The sequence below is a fragment of the Narcine bancroftii genome, chromosome 14 (assembly GCF_036971445.1).
Source record: "Narcine bancroftii isolate sNarBan1 chromosome 14, sNarBan1.hap1, whole genome shotgun sequence".
NCBI lineage: Eukaryota > Metazoa > Chordata > Chondrichthyes > Torpediniformes > Narcinidae > Narcine > Narcine bancroftii.
In genome coordinates, this window is record NC_091482.1 from 33351515 (window position 1) to 33372365 (window position 20851).

Sequence of the window (20851 nt, forward strand, 5' to 3'; positions counted from 1 at the left end):
TGCCAGGTACACAGTTATGGTCTAATGCCTTGCAAGGGTTCACCCCCTTGAATGATGTTCTGACATCAACCTCAGAAACGGATGTCACAGGGTCCTCAGTCTTTTCAGGGATTCTAGTCGGCACCGCTTGGTTCTTCTTCTCAAAGCGGGCAAAGAAGGTGTTCAGCTCATCAGGCAATGAAAGATTGCAGCCATCTATATATACAGTTGCCTGCTGGATTTGCTATTTTGGACACAAGTACTACATCTTCACTTGGCTCACACCTCGGGTTAAACAAGAAAATCTGCCGCTGCTGGGGTCAAGAGCTATACATGAAAGTGCTGGTCACGCAGTATCTTAGGAAGTAAGAGAGAACCAACATTTCGGGCCTGAACCCTTTGTCAGGAATCTGGATAATGCATGACCTGCTGAGTTTCTTCAGAGCTGTTGAGCATTAGGCTCACACCTTGTCTATTTTAGGTGTGTCTGCTGTCATTTTGCACTTTGCCCTGAACCAGGGTTGAAAAGGAGGATAATAGTCATAAAATTGTACAGCAACAAAATGGGCCCTTCAGCCACCTATTTCCCTTTTGCTCATATCAAGACAAGTTCTTTCTCTGCTTTGTCTGTCCAAGGCAAGATTCCAACACCTCCTCTGCAGCCTGATCCAAATTTCAACCTTTCTCCTCAAATCTCTTTTAAAACTCTTTCTTATCTCGATGCCCCCTCATGGGAAAAAGATTCTGACCGTCCACCCTATCTGTGCCTCATAATTATGTCCGTTTCTGATAATCAGGATTCAGGCAGGTGTAGGGCTCCCGAGAGGCTCACGGTGCCAATAGCTTCCTAATCTTCAGCGAATCATGCCCAGAGGTCGAGGAAGTGTAAGCTGGATAAGGCCCTTTTCCGTACAGGTGATTAAATCTGCATGCAGGGTTTTTAGCAGGTCAGCGGGGAGCTTGGACCCTAGGGAGGGGTCATGGTGCTTCTGCTCATCCTAGGCCCTTGCTAGTTACAGCAGCACTACAGCCGCCTTTAATGAAAAGAGTTACTCTTTGAAGACGATGCCGCTTTAGTTGCCCACTCAGAGCCAGCTCTCCAGTGCATGACGTCCTGTTTTGTGGAAACTGCCAAAATGTTTGGCCTGGAAGTCAGCCTGAAGAAAACTGAGCCAGCTCCCCACCATGACTACCAGCCCCCCCCCCCCCCCCCACATCTCCATCGGGCACACAGAACTCAAAATGGTCAACCAGTTTACCTACCTCGGCTGCACCATTTCATTTGATGCAAGGATCGACAAAGAGATAGACAACAGACTCGCCAAGGTAAATAGCGCCTTTGGAAGACTACACAAAAGAGTCTGGAAAAACAACCACCTGAAGAAACACACAAAGATCAGCGTGTACAGAGCCGTTGTCATTACCCACGCTCCTGTTCGGCTCCGAATCATGGGTCCTCTACCAGCATCACCTATGGCTCCTAGAACGCTTCCATCAGCGCTGTCTCCGCTCCATCCTCAACATTCATTGGAGTGACTTCATCACCAACGTCGAAGTACTCGAGCTGGCAGAGTTCGCGAGAATCGAATCCACGCTGCTGAAGACCCAAGTGCGCTGGATGGGTCACGTCTCCAGAATGGAGGACCATTGCCTTCCAAAGATTGTGTTCTATGGCGAGGTCTCCACTGGCCACCGAGACAGAGGTGCACTAAAGAAGAGGTACAAGGACTGCTTAAAGAAATCTCTTGATGCCTGCCACATTGACCACCTCCGGTGGGCTGATATCGCCTCCAACCGTGCATCTTGGCGCCTCACAGTTTGGCGGGCAGCAACCTCCTTTGAAGAGGACCGCAGAGCCCACCTCACTGACAAAAGACAAAGGAGGAAAAACCCAACACCCAACCCCAACCAACCAATTTTCCCCTGCAACCGCTTCAACCGTGCCTGCCTGTCCCGCATCGGACTTGTCAGTCACCAACGAGCCTGCAGCAGACGTGGACATACCCCTCCATAAATCTTCATCCGCGAAGCCAAGCCAAAGAAGACAGCCGCCTTTAATGAAAAGAGTTGACTAGATATTTGATGAAGGAACACACTGTACATACAGTTTGGCAGAGAGCAATTCTTCAATGGAGAAAGCATCACTCGTTGCGCTGGAGCACCTTCATCAATGTCCGGCAGCACAGTTAGTGTAGTGGTTGACGCCACGCTGTTACAGAGGTAGCGGCCTGAGTTCGAATCCTGACCGTTATGAGTTTGAACGTTCTCCCCGTGCTTGCATGGGTTTCCTCCGGGTGCATCGATTTTCTCCCACCCTTCAAAAGCGTACCCAAGTTGTAGGTCATTTGGGTGCAATTGATTTGGATGGGATCATGGGCCAAAAGGGAAAGTTACCATGCTGTGTGGTATGGTTAGCGCAACGCTGTTACAGCGCCAGCAACCGGGACCAGTGTTCAAACTTCTGTAAGGAGTTTGTTCGTTCTCCCTGTGCCTGCGTGTGTTTTCCCTGAGGGCTCCATTTCCTCCCACCCTTCAAAGCGTATCGGGGATGTAATTGGGCAGCATGGGCTCATCAGCCGAGAGGACCTGTTACTGTTACAGAACATTCTCATTGGCAAAGGAGTTTGTCTGGTGCCTGGTAACAATCCTACAGGTCAGAGGTTGTCAGAAGTCATACTTGCCTGTGAGGATTTAAATAAATGTTTGGGATGGGAAGACAATGGTTAATAGCAAGCCTTTCACAGCAGGCAACCCTTGCAAAAGAATCCTATAAATAAAACTGGACTGGACACGTTGCCCAAAATATTCATGGTAAATGGTGACTTTGCTATGACAAAGTAAACTAGATTAAGCTTCAGCTTTTATATTTTTGAAACAACAGAGGTTTTTGGAAATTCTTTTCAGTCTTGGAAACCGTGTGAATGTGTGAAATTTCAGTGGTAGTGAATGATTTTGAATGTTATTAACTGATCCTTTCTTCAGTGAAAACTGCTCCAGTTTGCCAAGTGATAGATGACACACAGGAGACTGCAGATGCCACCTGCAGATGCCATTCAGTGCGTCATCCTCCCATCATTTGCTGCAGCTTCAAACGAGATGCCACCACCAGGCACGTCAACCCCTCGCCACCCATTTCCACCTCCTACAGGCACGTCAACCCCTCGCCACCCATTTCCACCTCCTACAGTTTCTCCGTGATTTCTTTGTCTGCTCATTCCTCCCCACCCATCTCTCCCTGACCCCTGGTACTTTCCCCTGCAAGTGCAGGAAGTGTAACACTTGCTCGGAGGCCTAAACTAGGCCTTCCATACGAGGCAAAGATCCATGGGCACCTCGTCTAACCACCAGTGGTGCATTTAGTGCTCCAGGTGTAACCTCCTCTACATGGGTGAGACCAAACACAGAGGTAGGGACTGTTTTGTTGAGCATCTACGTACAGTTTACCCACAAAGGCCTTTCTGAGCTCCCATTTTCTTACAGTTTTGTTTTGAGTTTTTAATTTAATTGCATCAATGTCATTTAATTGATTTTACTTTCGGTTGTACTAGGGTGGGGGTGGAGGGGGGTAAATACAGACTCTGTATATTACATGAATGTTAAAATGATTATATGGTTTGAATTTTACAAGACTATGAAAATTAAATAAGATATTTTTCACAAATTTAAATTATTCAATCAGGAAATAATATGCATTGGGTGATGGGTGATGAGTGCTTTAGGATACAGCGAGTGGATGATCAAGGCTACAAGAGGCGGAGTAAGTGAAAGAAGGATGATCAGCCTCGGAAGGACATTAAAATCGCGTCTTTGTATTTCATGTCAGTCTTTTTTCTCAGTAACTATCACAGTCTTGAGGCTCCTTGAACTACCCTCACCTTAAACTACTCTGGAACCTTCCAAAAGATCTGTCTGTGTTATTGGAAAGTCACATTTTTCTGCATGACCTGCATTTAGAAATATTTATCTATCCTTTATATATATTAGCTCTTTTTCTCTCTCCTGATGCTTCACGATGATTTAATTTTTACTATTGTTATCGGTGTATCTCACAATTCAGTGTGGCTGCGGTAAATGAGAATTTTGGTGTGTATATGACAATGAAATCTCATGTCATTGTATACAGGAGGGTGACTGAAAAGTTGCCTGAATGGTGCACCAACAACAACCTCGCACTCAATGTCCCCAAAACAAAGGAGCTGCAACAAACTCAATTAGGACTCACTCGTGCACTTTATTGCTTTTTTCAAATTCTATCTGTATAACATCGTCATTTTAATTACATTTGTTATCTGTTTAGTTATTTATTTCCTTACATGTTCACACTTTGTACAGTTTTTTTTGCACTACCAATAAATGGTAATTCTTCTGTGCCTACAGAAAAAAAGGAATCTCAGGGTTGTAGGTGATGTCATGCGTGTACTCTGACAATAAATCTGAAAATAGTCATTCCACAGATTCTACAAGATGTCAGATGCATTTGTTTGCCTTTACACAGGTGAAAGTTGGCATATACTGTGTATATTACATTTTTTGTATTATTACATGGCAATAAAAGAAACCTTGAGATAATGGGAAGGATATAAAGGAGGAAATGTACATGGAAATTGTAGAAATGTGACATGGGGAACAGCAAAGTTCTTCACAAAGATTGGTATGATAATAACAAGATTTATACAAAAGTGCAGAGTGATTTTTAGTGTGTTTTGGAAAACGTTTTGACCAGATCGCCCTCCATAATTTTCTTCATCTTCCGCCAAGATGGTTGTCTTCATGTTGATCAATAGCACACAACTTGTTGGTTTCAATTACATCGTCTCGAGGTTGACAGATTGTTTCAGGAAGAAAGGACTCCTCTGTGTCCAGTTGAAATATCACTGGTTGCCTAGCACCAATATCTTGGCAATGATTTATCAAAGCATTCTTTCCCTCTATAAATCAATATTTTTAGCACCAGAGACTCAGAATCTGACCTCGTCTCTGTCCCTGCACAATTCATCTTATCCTCTCGAGTTGTTGATGCCTCTTTGTGCATTATGTTTAGAAATGATTTTCCAATCCATTTTGTGGACACTCTTTTCCAAAAGGCATGCCCGTTTGTTTGCTGTCCATGATGTTGGTGACAGTTAAGCCAAGGCTATACTATTTTTGTTCTGCCTTCTATCTAATGTTTCACCATATGCACTTCCTTCCTTTGGCCTTTTAACATTTTAAGCCTAGCTTTGAACCATAGAGGATTACAGCACAGAAACAACCCCCTTCAACCCTCCTAGTCTGTGCTGAACCATTTTTTTGTCTAACCCACTGACCTGCACCCAGTCCATTGTCCCCCCCATACCCCTCCCATCCATGTACATCCAAATTCTTCTTAAATGTTAAAATTGAGCCTGCATTCACGACTTCAGCTGGCAGCTCATTCCACACTACCCCCAGTTCCCCCTTATGTTCCACCTAAACTTTTCTCCTTTCACCCTTAACCCATGTCCTCTGCACACTTGCATCAATTCCATCCGCCTTTATTCCAGCTGGTCCAGATCCCTCTGCAAGCTTTGAAAACCTTCTTCACTGTCCACAATGCCTCCAATCTTAGAGTCATCTGAAAAACTGCTGATCCAATTTACCACATTATCATACAGATCATTGATGTAGACAATAAACAACAATGGTCCCAGCATCGATCCCTGAGGCACACCGCTAATCACAGGCCTCCAGTCTGAGAATCTACCCTGTAACTTTTCCCGTCCAGCCGTTGTTGAATCCAGTTCACTACTTCACCATGAATACCTAGTGTCTGAAACTTCCTGACTAACCTCCCATGTGGGACCTTGTCAAAGGTCTTACTAAAGTCCATGTAGACAACATTCACAGTTTTTCCTTCATCAACTTTCCTGGTAACCTCCTCGAAAAACAGGATTGGTTAAACACGGCTTACCACGCACAAAGCTATGTTGACTATCCCGAATCAGTTTCTGACTATCTAAATAATTGTATATCTGATCTCTTAGAACACTTTCTAATAATTTACCTACTATTGACCTCAAGCTCATCGGCCTATAATTTCCAGGGTTACTTTTGGAGCCTTTTTTAAATAACGGAACAACACCCACGGGTGTCCGGCACCTCACCCACGGGTAAGGATGTTTTAAATATTTCTGCCAGGGCCCCTGCAATTTCTACACTCGCCTCCTTCAGTCCAAGGGAATATCTTGTCAGGCCTTGCGGATTAATCCACCTTTATTTGCTTTAAGACAGCAAGCATTCCTCCTAATCTGTACAGATTCCATGACTTCACTGCTTGTTTTATTTACTTCCCACGACTCTGTACCCTTTTTTTTAGTAAATACTGCTTTTTACCACCACTATTTGGGCTCTCCGTGGGCTGGTGCTGGGCTCTATGACCCCTTACGCTAGGATCCATTTGACCTCTGCTTTAATTAAGTCTCCGTCTCTGGGGCTATACTGTCTACTCCTAGTGGCTACCGGCTTACTGTTGGGGGTGAGGTTCTTGAACAGGAGTGGTGGTGGGACCCGGATAGTAGAGAGGTAGCAGGTCATCTGCAGGGGGGTTGGCTGGTTGGTGTGCTGACCGTGAGGGGTGGGTGGGGGCCGCTGACAAACACTCCCAGTTACTCTATAGCTGGCACTAGAAGTCCAGTCCCAGTATGACCAGTGCGCAGAGCTGTGGCCTGATCAGGAGTTTAAAGTTCCTGTCCGTGCCCTGTACAGTCAGCGTCACGGGGCAGCAGCCACTGATCTCGGTCAAGTGGGATTGGGAAGCCAGGGAGACTTTACATTGCATCAGCATCACCACGAGGGAGTATTGCTGTACAGTCCCCGGGTGGATGAAGCTCTCGGTGCTTCCAGTATCAGATAAACTGTTCGTAGGGTGGCCGTTTACCTTGACGCTCATCATAGGTTTGGCCAGTTGGTGTGGACTGTCTTGGTCAAGGATGATGGAAGTGAGTATGTGGTAGCTGTACAAGTTGCTACTGTGTTGGTTCAGGGGTGCTCGCTAAGATGGCTAACCTATGTCCTGCATGTGGTGCTGTCTCATGCCGCTGGAAGTGGAGCTGGAAGTGGTGCTGCCCCGGCCTGTTGTCCTTAGGACCTCATTGATCTGTCCCTGGCCACCGGATATGACGTCTGTGGTGGAACCGTGGGCTAGTCCAAGATGGTGACAGCGGTCAGCCGGACACGGTGCTGCTGGGGGAAGGTTAGGGCTGACACACTTTCACGTAGTGCCCTTTCTTCCCGCAAGCAGAGCATGTGGCACTTTGGCTGGGCAGCTCTTCCGGGGATGCTTCCCATGCCCACAGAAGTAGCACTTCTGGCACTCGATGGCGGCGGCAGTGACGTGGGACCCCCTCATCCCAAGATGGCAGTGCCTGTGTCCCCCACGCAATGGCAGTGTTGCCTAAAGAGAATGCTTCGGCGCTTTGTTGCACTGTCTCCAGTGATTTAGCCAAGTCCACTACTTCTTGCAGGCTCTGATCGCCCTTTCCAGGAGCCTCTGTCTGATGTAGCCAGAGCTGATCCCAGCTACGCATGCGTCCAGTATTAAGCCTTCAGGATGGGCAGCTGCAGAGACTTCTCGGCAGTCGCAGGCTCGCCCCGGCTGCGACAGTGCCCACACATACTCATCAGTTGACTCACCTGCCACTTGTTTCCAGCTGCCCAGCAGGAATCGTGCATATATGATGTTCGTTGGGGTCCAGTCCTGTTTCTGCAGGAACTCCATCATTTCAGAGCAAGTAGCAAAGTCACTTATCGCTTGGAAAACCCAGTGACCAACTTGAACAAAGAGCTCCTCCCTCTTGTCTTCTTTCCTTCACACGTCATTGCGCCTCATGAATGCATTGAGGTACTGCACCCACTGGTCAAATTTAGTCAAGGCCTCTGGATCCTTGGGGTTGGTGTCTAATCTATCCACCCGTATTACTTTGTCCATCATCTGAAATTAAGGTGATTAAATTGTACCACCAATCAACCACAATCAGACAGAGAATCGTGATTAATAGGCTTTAATCACCTTTAAATGTCAGCACAGCTTGCACATTGCTGGCCTGGTTCCAAGGCAGGTATTGAGGGAGGGGTTTGGGCGTAACAGCCTTTATAGGGATATCTGGGAGGGAGGAGTCACAGGTTCAGGGGGTGGGCCAGACCATACAGCACCTACATACAGAGGTAGCACCACACACCAGATACTTCTGGAAGCTTCTGCACTGAACAGTGGGATAAGACAAGTTCAGATGGTCAGATGATATTGTTACGAGCCCAAATGATATCAAAACCCAGCAGCAATAGACATTCACCAAGACAAGTGGTTTTTTTTTAAACAAAAGTTATTTTTAATCAACTTTAAACATGAAAACAGAATCAAACCTTAACTTATCTCTTTACTTAACTAACCTAAATTAATCCCCTTCTAATTCTAAGCACACGTGTATGAAATGTGTGTGTAAAATTAAGAAAAGTTCTTTGGTTCACAGTTCAATCTCACTTCTCCTTCTTCCAATTTCTCTGGATGCTGGCAATTCTTATACTGTGCACAGAATTTGACATGTATAAAGTTCACCAGGCTTTGGTGCTCAAAAGGTAAATGTTTACCGCTCAGGTAAACATGTTCTCCAATCCAGGCAATGTCCTGGTAAATCTTTCTTTCAGACTATCACAGAGTTCCTTTCTGTTCCACTTATTCCAAAAGGAACATCAGACAGATAGCACTTCCAGCCGTCCACTGCTCTGGAGCTTTTCATCAGTTTCAACCAGCTCTTCCTGGCTTGCACTGTTCAGCTGCACACTAGCTGAGAGGGCTTGTTTTCTCTTCCTTTCTCTGCCAACTGCCAGAAAGCCCATGTGACTCTCTCACTTGCAAAATCCCCCACCTTCTTCAGCAAACAACAGGAGTTCTTCTCCTTGGTCAAGATGTTGTCTTAGATAAACAAAACCAGGAGTGACCTTTCTGTGAGCACACTAAGTACTTTTTAACAGCCAGTTTGTCTACTACAATGGTCTTTCATTTCATGATGTCATTTCAATTAGCACTTACTTGTGAAATATGCATCACATTCTCCAGAGATCCTGCAATATTATTGAATATGAATTCTTCAGTCTTTCAATTAAGGTCTGCTTTAAAATCTGTGTATGTATGTAACCCACTAATGTTATCAAAATCCCCCCCCAATATTTATCCATTACAATATAGTTTTTGTTGTTAGAAACACTCATCATCTATGGAACGAGAAACAGTTGACATTCAGGAATAGTGCAAATCTAAATTAATTTTATGATACTGAGAGGGTTGGGAGGGAGGGAATAGGGAATAGGATGAATGAAGGAAAGATCCCACAGTTTATGGAAGTATCTGCTGAATAGATTAATGAGGACAATGAGGAAGAGAGAAAACAAAGAGATATGTCGAAGCTGTGTAATGTGGGTCTGAGCTGTTGCTGAACCTGAAACCAAATGGGGAATGTTGGAAATACCCACCAATTCAGGCTGTGTGTGAATGCTGCAGGTGTAAACCTTACAGCATTAATGGGCAGTTCTTTTTTTTCACACTGTGAAACATAACAATCAAAATGCAAACCTTTCCTTCTTAAATATACACAGTGGCATTTTCTCCCCTTTTTTCCCCATTACCTTCCCTCCAACCTTCCCACCCCCTTCCAAACCCATTAAATGTTCAACATATACAATACAATAAAAACATTAAACAATGTCATCACACAATGAAAATAAACAAGAGAATTGTGCCATCTACTTTTACACACTGGATCAAGTAATTTTGTCTTATCATTTTATCATTTTAGGGGGTGGAGGTCCGAGTCAAGCCCTCTCTGTTATGTTCCATGTAAGGTTCCCAAATTTGTTCAAATAATGTGACTTTATTTTTTAAGTTATATGTTATTTTTTTCCAATGGAATACATTTATTAATTTCCATGTACCATTGCTGTATTCTCAGGCTCTCTTCTGATTTCCAAGTGGACATTATACATTTTTTTGCTACAGCTAAGGCTATCATAATAAATCTTTTTTTGCGCTTCATCCAGTTTGAGGCCTAATTCTTTACTTCTTATATTACTTAGAAGAAAGATCTCTGGATTTTTTGGTATGTTGCTTTTTGTGAGCTAGGAGAAAAAACACACAAAATATTAGACTGGCAACTTAAAACAGAACAAGCTAAAAGAAATAGTGGACTTGGCATCAAGGAAAATGGACAAACAAATTACATATAATCCAATAGAGATTAATGAGAACTTTAAGGAATTTTATGAACAATTATACCAAACTGAGAATAGGGGAAAGATGATAAAATAGAAGAGTTTTTAGCTAAAATTGAACTGCCAAAATTGCAAATTGTATATTTAAGAGGGAAATGTTTGAATGCATTTTGATTGATATGGTTCACAGTGTGAAAAATAAAAAACAAGGATCATTTTAAATTGCAGAGAAGGTGGAGGGGGTGTATTGGACCTAGGGAGTCTCTCCAACAGGGTTGTTTATGGTACCAGCTGCATTTGATTCTACACCATCCATACACAGTGAGAACAGGCTGTGCCATCTACAACATGCCTGCAGCATTTTGCTGAAGTTTCTTCAGCAGATCTCCCCAAACCTGTGAACCCAGAAGCCCAAGGATACCATGAATATTGAAATGTTATGAGTTACAGTTCCCCTGAGGGTTGCACACTAACTGAAGAACATAATTAATAGAGGCAAGAATAATTCTTCATGTTTGCTCTGGCCATCCAATAGGATCATAGCTACCTGGATGGGAATATATTGTCATTCCGTCAGAGAACATAGAACATTACTGCACAGAACAGGTCCTTTGGCACACAATGTTGTGCCAACCGATGTCAACCTACTTTTTAAAAACATTTTTTTTATTTTTCACACTATGAACCATATTGACCAAAATACACATAAACATTTCCCTCTTGAATATACAAAGTGTCATTTTCTCACAACAATCTAATCCTTCCTTACCTCACACCCACAATATTCTATTTTTCTTAAATCCATGTACCTATCTAAGAGTCTTTTAAATGTTGCTCCTGTACCAGCCTCCACCACCACCCCTGGCAATGCACCCACCACTCTGTTTAAAAAATAAACTTAACTCTGACATCTTCCCCAAAATTGCATCCACTCATCTTAAACAAATATCATATGGTATCTGCCATGTCGCTCCATCTGGCTGCTCACTTTATCTATTCCCCTCATTACTTCATTTATCTCTATTGTCACCTCTCATTTGCTGTCACTCCAAAAGGAAAAACACAGCTCTGTAGACTTTGGTTCATAAGACATGTTCTCCAATCCAGGCAATGTCCTGGTAAATCTCCTTTGCACCCTCTCTCATCCTTCCTGCAATGAGGCAACCAGAACTGAATCCAGAGTTTTATAGAGCCGCAACATTATGACACGGCTCTTGAACTCAATACCCTGACTATTGAAAGCCAGCGCACCATACGCCTTCTTAACCACCTGTTCCCTCTAACCTGTGCGCATGTTCGTGCGCACACCTGTTTTGCAATCTGCTCACAAAGGAAATTGGTGCACACACAAAAGGTTAGTTACCTAGTTAAAAATATAGAATAAAATCTTAACTAAATACTTTACTTTGTAGTATGTAATCATACCTGTATTATATTGAAACATGCCAATACAGTTTTATTAACCATGAGAAATAGGCTGTGCCAAAATGATCTTGAAACTATTTCAAATTTACATTTGCACAAGCACAGAACATTAGTCACAGGGAAAGAAAATTGCACAACAGACTTTTGCGCCCACTGATGACCAAAAATTAGAGGGTAAATTGTTCCCACCCTGTGATCGCAATGGACCACAACTAGTAGAACGTTGCCTTGCCTTGTAACAAACATATTTTCAATCCCAATCTATGGTTCTTTGTATGGAGTTTTATGTTTCTTTGCAGATTCCCTGGGTAAGAATAGTCTGAATGCGTGGAAGTTTCCGAGCCAATGTATATTTAGAACAGCCAAGGCACTTGACCCAGCTATAATCTTGTTTTTGCTATTGAACATAATTAAACTAGTTATCAAATCAGATACCATTTATAGTCATGTAATAAAACAGAACATGTAATATTACACAAAATTGTCTTTAGTCTGCAATAAGGTAGGTAAAGATTCACCATTAGCATTGCCTGGCACCCGATACAGTCAGAGAGAGACATTCAGAGACATTGCGTGCCTATGGATTCACCTCTGCAGATGCACAAGATGGTTCAGTTCCAACCATCGTCGGACTGAGTACAGATCCAAACTTCTGACACGATCATCACCCAGGGCCCTTCGCACCTTCTTAAATCCCAGTTCCGATACCTAGTATTCATGAGCCAGTTTCCAGTAGCATGTAGGTGGGTGTGAGTCCCTTGTCCTTGTCCCCAACATCCCGCAGCCTGCTTGGGTTGCTCGCTCGCAAGTCACCAATAGCTCGCTGCCTCTGTGTGTGTGCCCTTCAGCCGCAGACCCCCTCGCTGGTCCACCACCGTAATCACCGCCCTTGAGGTAATCTCCTCAAACAGGGGGTGTTCTCCCCATTACTGGACCCCTGCAACACTCTGCTGCCCCCCACCCTGATGTTTGCAATTCCTCAAGGTTGCTGCTGTACACAGGTGCTGCCATCTTGAACCCAGACCTCACGGTCAGAGAATTTTAATTTAAACACCGTCATCTCCTTGAACTGGCCTGAATAGAGTGGTCGGCAGTCGGACTAAGCAGTAGGACACTGTGGAGCAGTGCTGCGTCTCCGCTTCCCAGTTTCCCTGGGTCCACACCAGTAGCTGTATCAGCAATGCTACCATATTTTTAATATACGTATGTACAGATATGTACTATTTTTTAATTAGTTGGCATCATTCTTCCTGGTTTTGAATTGTTTTAGACTATATGGGCAAGTTCCAAGAGATCCTGACATGAAAAGATCATGTAAAAGCTTGAGAAGATTATGTAAAATGACACTTTATTTCCACCTTCAATTCAACTTCAAGTCCAATGCCGCACTGATTTTCCAGTCCATAGCCTCACACTGGCAATGTGAGATTCCCATGGAAATTGCAGGGGCTACACCCTAGATTCCTTCTTGACAGTCAATATCAGACTCCAAATTCCAGTAATCCCCCCCCCCAATTTCTTTCGCTTTGCTCATCTCTCTGCCTTCCTTCTTTCAACTCCTAGTCCCCTTCCTCCCTTCTATCCTCTCCACCTTCTGCCTCCTCCCCATCACCACTCAGCTCCTTTCTCTACTTCCCTCTCCCACCTACTGTGTATCTACGTATCAGTTGCTAGCCTGTGCTTCTCTCATTTCCCCTCTCCCTCCCACCTTCGTATTTGGGCATCTGTGTAATTTTCCACAGTTCCGATAAAGGGCTCAGGCCTGAAAAGCCAACTGTCTATCGCTTTCCAAGGCTGCTGCGTGACCTGCTGTGTTTCTCCAGCACTTTGTGTACCACCTGTAAAATTTGGCCCTTTGATTTAATGATCAATTACAAAGATAAATATGTTAATGTTTACAAAACTATCTATGAATGTTGACTGCATCGTTTTAATTAACAACACTGGTTTGAATTTATTTTGACTGGTTTCCTAGTGCAGTTGTGAGTTTATTCAAAATAAAGATGATAAGATTCAGCCTTCAGCAGCTCGTTACAATTGCCACGGACCATTTTAAATGTCAGACCATTATTTTCCTTTCTTTTTAAAATATTTTTATTGATTTTAATAAAGAAAAGCAGAAAGGTTCAATTCAATAGTTACATAAACTAAATAAGATATTCTGTAAATCACTAACCTACTAAATCATATCCATAATTCAGATTCAAAATAGTATATATTTTTTTTTGGGAAGAAGACCTCTAATAATATTAAAAAAAGTGGAAAAAAGAAAATAGTAGAGGAGAAAAACTCAACCCCCTGACCTAACCGCATTGCCAGATTTTAAAGATTACTGGTATTAAAAGAAAAAAGAAAGTTAAAAAAATATATAAGGAACATGGAAAAGACGCAAGTCAGACTACTTAATTAAATTGGAGTAAAATTATAAAGTAAGATAGAGAGTCATAAATGATCCCCATAACTCCTGGAATCCTATATCTGAATTATTAATTGAATAATGAATCTTTTCCATGTTCAAACAGGATATGATATCCCGCAGACACTGATCGTGAGTAGGTGGGGCAGCATCCTTTCGTTTAAGTGACATCACGTACCTCACCAGAAAGGAGGCAAAAGAAAACCAGAGATAAAAAAGAATCACTCCCTCCCATTGTGCCGATGTGGGCCACCAAAGGACGTGGTGTTAAATCTAGATTGAAATTTTTTGATAAAGTATTTTTCTAGGCTAGGATGTACAGAACATATGAATTAATGATGCTTCTCTGCTCTTACACCTGTCCCACTAGGGAGTCATATTGGAATAAAAGCAAGGCAACTTAGCCTTAGACAAATGTGCTCTATGTACCACTTTGAATTGTAATAGACAATGTTGAGCACATAATGAAGAGCTATCAACTAACTTAAGAATTGTGTCCCAATCCACATCCAAAATACAGTAGTTAAATTTAAATCCTGTTCCCAAGCATTTTTTATTTTAACTAACAAAGTCTGATTTAAACCTCGCAATTTCTCATAAATAATAGATATTAAAGAAGCTAAAAAAAACCTCCTATAAAATTTGATTCAGACTCTCTTGGAAATTAGAAACTTGTGATTCAAGAAAATGCCAGACTTGCAAATATCTAAAGAATTGAGATTTGGAGAAGTTAAATTTAGCAGTGATCTGTTCAAATGATGCAAGATATCCATTAATGCAGATCCTTAAAGCTTCGAATAGTCTCTCTATAACCATCTCTGAGAAATATTGTCACATAAAGAAAAAAGTGATTGGATACGATAGGACTTAAAAGAGAAAAATTATGAAATACAAAATGTTTTCTAAATTGTGTCCAAATTCTCACATAATATTGAACAATTGGATTATCTATTAACTTAGTTGAGATGTAAGTGAAGAGCCCAGAAACAATGAATTAGAAAAATTCCATTATGAATGAAGGACCAATGCGCACCATTATTTTTAATGAGATCATAACTAATAATTGCCATTGCAGTTAAAGAGACATTATTTCAACTTTTCCAAACTCTATTTTCCTTAATCTGATTCTTTAATGTATGAGAATCACTTTTGAAGTCACCTCGTGGGTTAGCAATAAGGGAAAGGCAGATCAGCAAATGAGAAAGGTTGAGATTTCTGAATAGTGGCCTGGCCAGTCTGTGTGGCTGGAGTGAATCTGAAGGGTCAATCTTTTGCTTCTCTTTCTCTGACCGCAAGGAGCACCAGGCAATTTCTGCTGATGACGAATCTTTGTCTGCCCTACAATAAACTAAATGCAGTTTCGTGTAATATTACATCTGCTTTATTATGTGACCATAAAAGGATCATGGATCTTGAATGGAACATTAACTCTGTTTCTGTTCCCACAGATCCTGCCTGACTTGCTGAATGTTTTCCTGCATTTTCAGTTTCATTTCATGCTTATGCTGTGCTTTAAAAGGCTGTGTTGAAGTTGAGTCGTGTGCCCTGTCATTACACCCACTTGCCAAATTGGTCAGTAAACAATGTGTAAATTTTATTTCTGAGCTAGAAAACATTGCTGAAGTTATCCCTTCTGTCCAACCTGTGTCTAAGAAGATAATTTGTGCAGAGGGAAAATGCCAGGACCTGGGGCAGACAAAGTGTCCTGCGACTTTACAACAAAAACCAGTGGCAATGTTGTATGGGGAGAATCATTGCATTGAATAGAATGCATGGCTCCATGAAAATGTCATCACAGAGTTTTAAAGGAAATTAAGAATAAAATAGTGATTCCTGAAGTAATTTGAATAACTTATTATGCCCTGGAAAGCTGGACTTGTGAAGAAAAATGTAGGGGGAGGAAAACACAAAAGTCTGCAGACACTGTGACTGAAATAAAAACTCAAAGCTGAGGAAACTCAGGAGGTCAAACAGCGTCCTGTATAAAGCAAAGATAACGATACATAATCAATGTTTCAGGCTTGAGCCCTCCAATGCAAGTTTATATGTCCAAAAGAGCAAAGAATGAATGTGTGTATTCTTTGAGGTGTGGTCTCACCAGCACATCTAAACTTCACCTGCTTTCATCCATCATGCATTTTGCAATGAAGACCAACGTTGCAGTTGCCCTCCGAGTTACTGGCTGTACCTGCATATTGATTTGCAATATTTCTTGCTCTACCATCCCTAGGTTCCCTGTAGTACATTTTGTGGTCTCGCTCCAACCAAAAAAATAATTTGCCCTTTCATTTTTCCTTCCAAGGTGGCCCACCTACATTGTCCCACACTAATCATGGAACCATAGAACACTGCAGCACAGAAACAGGCCATTTGGCCCATCTAATCTATGGTGACCTATTATTCTGCCTAGTCCCATTGACCTGCACCTGGACCCCAGCCCTCCATATCCCTCCCATCCATGTGCCTATCCAAATTTTTCTTAAATGTCAAAATTGAACCTGCTTCAGCTGGCAGTTCTTCCACAACCCCATGTGATAGTACAGATCTATCACCAATGTACATAGTGTATATAGTTACTGTATCTAGACTGTGCTTACAGCGATTGGCTGAGAGCTAAGCCACACCTATTGTCTGGGCCTTAAAGGGTTGTGTCCCTAGCCAGGTCGGATCATTCCGGACTGGTCGGCCACCTGTGAAGAGCTCCTGTGTTTTGCTAATAAAAGCCTTGGTTTGGATCAACAAGTCTTTGGTTTTTTCGACGAGCTCTACACCCCACCACTCTCTGAATGAAGACATTCCCCCTAAAGCTCACCTTTCACCCTTAACCCATGTCCTCCAGTTCCTGCCTCACCTAACCTCAGTGGAAACAGCCCATCTATACCCCTCACCCGCCAGCTAGTTGTCTACTCTCTTAACTGGCCCAGTTACCTTTGAAGACTCATTGTTGTCCCTTCACACCTTGTTAACCCATTTTGCTTTCTACATTTGATCCTTTGACACTTGTCATTAACACCGTAAAACTGAGTAATCCTGAACTTGGAACTCTGGTGTACTGGACTGGCTGTTTTTCCAAATATTGGATATTTTTCCTATTGACACCTCAACAGTTTTAATTCCATTTTTATACAGCAGGACAATCAATTTTCCAGAAATGGGAGGTGCAGGAAACAGGACCCTGTGAGTTTAGAGGATCAGAATCAGAATCAAAATTTATTGACATGAGTGTGTCATGAAATTTGTTGTTTAGTGGCAGCATCACAAGGTCAAATATTGTTATAAATTACATTTTGAAATAAATCAATTAGTGCAAAAGAAGAGAAAGCGAAGTCATGTCTGTGGTTCATTGTTCATTCAGAAACCTGATGGCAGAGGGGAAGACGGTGATTTTTTTTGCCATTGGATGTTTGTCTTCAGGCAAACCCTTGGTAGCAGTTTGAAGAGGGTGTGGTCTGGGTGGTGAGGGTCCTTAAGGATAAAGGCTGCTTTCTTGAGACAACGCCTCTGGTAGATGGCCTTGATGGGGTGGTGCCCGTGATGACGCTGGCTGAGTTCTCAACCCTCTGCAGTCTTTACCTGTCCCTGTGTATTGTGATGCAGCCACTCAGAAGGTTCTCCACAATAACCTGTAGAAATTTGCCAGTCTGGCGACATTGCAGTTCTCCTCAAAAAGTACAGCTGCTGGCAAGCCTTCTTTGTGATTGCATTGACAAGGAGGGCCCAGGATAGATCTTCAGGGATGTTGACACCCAGGAAGTTCCACTGCTGACCTCTTGATGAGGATTTGTTTGTGTCCTGATTTCCCCCCCTTGAAGCCCACAGTCAGTTCCTTAGTTTTGCTAATGTTGAGCGCAAGGTTATTGTTGTGACACCACTTAACGAGCTGATCTCTCTCCCTCTTGTGCGCTTCCTCATGCTGTCTATGATTCTGTGGGGTCATCAGCGTATTAGCAGACAGCATTGGAATTGTGCCTGGCCACACAGTCATGTGTCTAGAGTGAGTAGAGCAGTGGGCTAAGCACATATCCTGGAGGAGAACCTGTTTTGGTTGTCAGTGAGGAGGAGGTGTTGCATCCAATTCGTACTGACTGTGGACTCCCAATGCAGAAGTCAAGGAGCCAGTTTCAGAGGGAGGTGCAGAAGCCCAGGCTTTGGAGCTTGTTGACCAGCACTGAGGGGATGATGGTGTTGAAAGCTGAGCTGTTGTCAATGAAGAGCAGCCTGATGTTCATGCTGCTGTGGGGTCTAGGTGACCCCGAGCTGAGCGGAGAGCCACTGAAATTCATCTGCTGTGATTATTGCAATGGGTCCAGATCTTTACTGAGGGACAAGTTCATTCTGGCCATGACAAACCTCTCAAAGCTTATCAGAGATAATCATTGAGGCAGGCTCACTCTGCTCGTCCTGGGCACTGATATGCTTGAAAGCCTTTTGAAGCAGGAGGAAATCTTTGGCTGCAGCAATGAGAGATTGAAAATATCCATGCTAGTTGTTGGCAGAGGTTTTCAGTACCTTGCCCGCTATACCGTTAAGACCTGATGCCATGCGAGGGTTCACCCTCTTGAACCTCAGAGACAGATATCACAGGATCATCAGCTTCCGCAGGGATTCTCGTTGATCCCATTGAATTCTCCTTTTCAAAGCGAGCATGAAAGGTGTCCAGCTCATTGGGTAACGATGCATCATGGCCATTTATGGTGTTGGGTTTCACCTTGTCCGATGCAATGGGCGGTAAGCCCTGCCAAAGTTGGCGAGTACCTGGCTCTGTCTCTAGCTTCCCTTGGAATTGCTTCTTTGCTGCTGAGATGGCCTTCCTTAAATCATATCAGCAGGTTGTGAACCTTTTGATTCATCCGCGGTTTTTGGTTGGGGTACTCATTGTATATGTGCATGGTCCTGATGAAGTCAGTGACAGTCATGGCATATTCATTCAGAACTTGAATATGCTCCAATCCACCGATTCAAACCAGTCCTCACCTTGTCCATGCTTTCACCGTCTTCACCACTGGTGCTGTGGTCCTCAGTCTCTGCTTAGACGCTGGGAGTAGAAGTACAGCCAGGTGATCAGACTTTCTGAAGTGGAGTTGTGCTTCATGGTGGTCTAGCAGTGGTTAAGTGTGTTAGTTCTCCTGGTTTCACATTTAATGTGCTGGTGATAGTTTGTTCGAGAATTCTTCAGGTTGGCCTGGTTTTTAAAAATTTTTAAAAAAAATTTTCACACTGTGAACCATATCAATCAAAATACATACAAACCTTTCCCTCTTCAATATACACAGTGGCATTTTCTCCCGTTTTTTCCCCCCAACCTTCCCTTACCCCTTCCCACCCCCCTCCAAACTCATTTAAAGTTCAACATCTACAATACAATAAAACCATTAAAGAATGTCATCACACAATGAAAAATAAACAAGAAACTTGTGTCATAATTTTGTCTTCTGATCATTTTATCATTTTAGGGGGTGGAGGTCCGAGGCAACCCTTCTCTGTTGTGTTCCATGTACGGTTCCAAAATTTGTTCAAATAATGTGACTTTATTTTTTAAATTATATGTTATTTTTTCCAATGGAATACATTTATTAATTTCCATGTACCATTGCTGTATTCTCAGGCTATCTTCTGATTTCCAAGTTGACATTATACATTTTTTTGCTACAGCTAAGGCTATCCTAATAAATCTTTTTTGCGCTTCATCCAGTTTGAAGCCTAATTCTTTACCTCTTATATTACTTAGAAGAAAGATCTTTGGATTTTTTGGTATGTTGCTTTATGTGATTTTATTTAATATCTGATTTAGATCTTCCCAAAACTTTTTCAATTTCTCACATGCCCAAATTGCATGTACTGTTGTTCCCATTTCCTTCTTACAGCGAAAACATTATCTATCCGATAATGTTGGATACCATTTTTTTAACTATTGGGGCATGATATATAACCTGTGTAACCAATTATACTGTATCATGTGTAACCTTGTGTTTATTATATTCTTCATAGTTCCAGAACATAACTTTTCCCATGTTTCATTTTTTATCTTTATGTTTAAATCTTTTTCCAACTTTTGTTTGGGTTTATAGCTTATTTCATCATTTTCTTTCTCTTGCAGCTTGATGTACATGTTTGTTATAAATCTTTTTATAATCGTTGTTTCTGTAAAAATAAATTCAAAGCTGCTTCCTTCTGGTAATCTCAGTCTGCTTCCCAATTTGTCCTTTAAGTAGGTTTTCAGTTGATGGTATGCAAACATTGTACCATGAGTTATTCCATATTTGTACTTCATTGGTTCAAATGTTATTAAATTATTTCCCTAAAACCAATTTTCTATTATTTTAATTCCTTTTCTCTCCCATTTTCTAAAGGAAAGGTTATTTATTGTAAAAGGGATTAACTGATTTTGCGTCAATAATGATTTTGGTATTTGGTAATTTGTATTTTTTCCTTTCTAAGTGAATCTTCTTCCATATATTGAGTAAATGATGCAATTCTGGTGAATTTATACTGTACCAGCTTTTCATCACACTTATAAAGTATATGTTCTGGTACCTTCTCCCCTATTTTATCTAGCTCTATCTTATTCTGTTTTTCCCTTATCTGATAAAAATCTGATAAATACCTTAATTGTGCTGCTCTATAATAATTTTTAAAGTTTGCTAACTGCAAACCACCTTGTTAATTTATGTAAAGCTATCCTCGGTTTCACCCCTTTCCATAAGAATTTTCTTATTATTCTCTTTAGTTCATTGAAGAATTTCTTTGTAAGGGAATAGGTAATGATTGAAATAAGTATTGTATCCTTGGGAAGACATTCATTTTAATGCA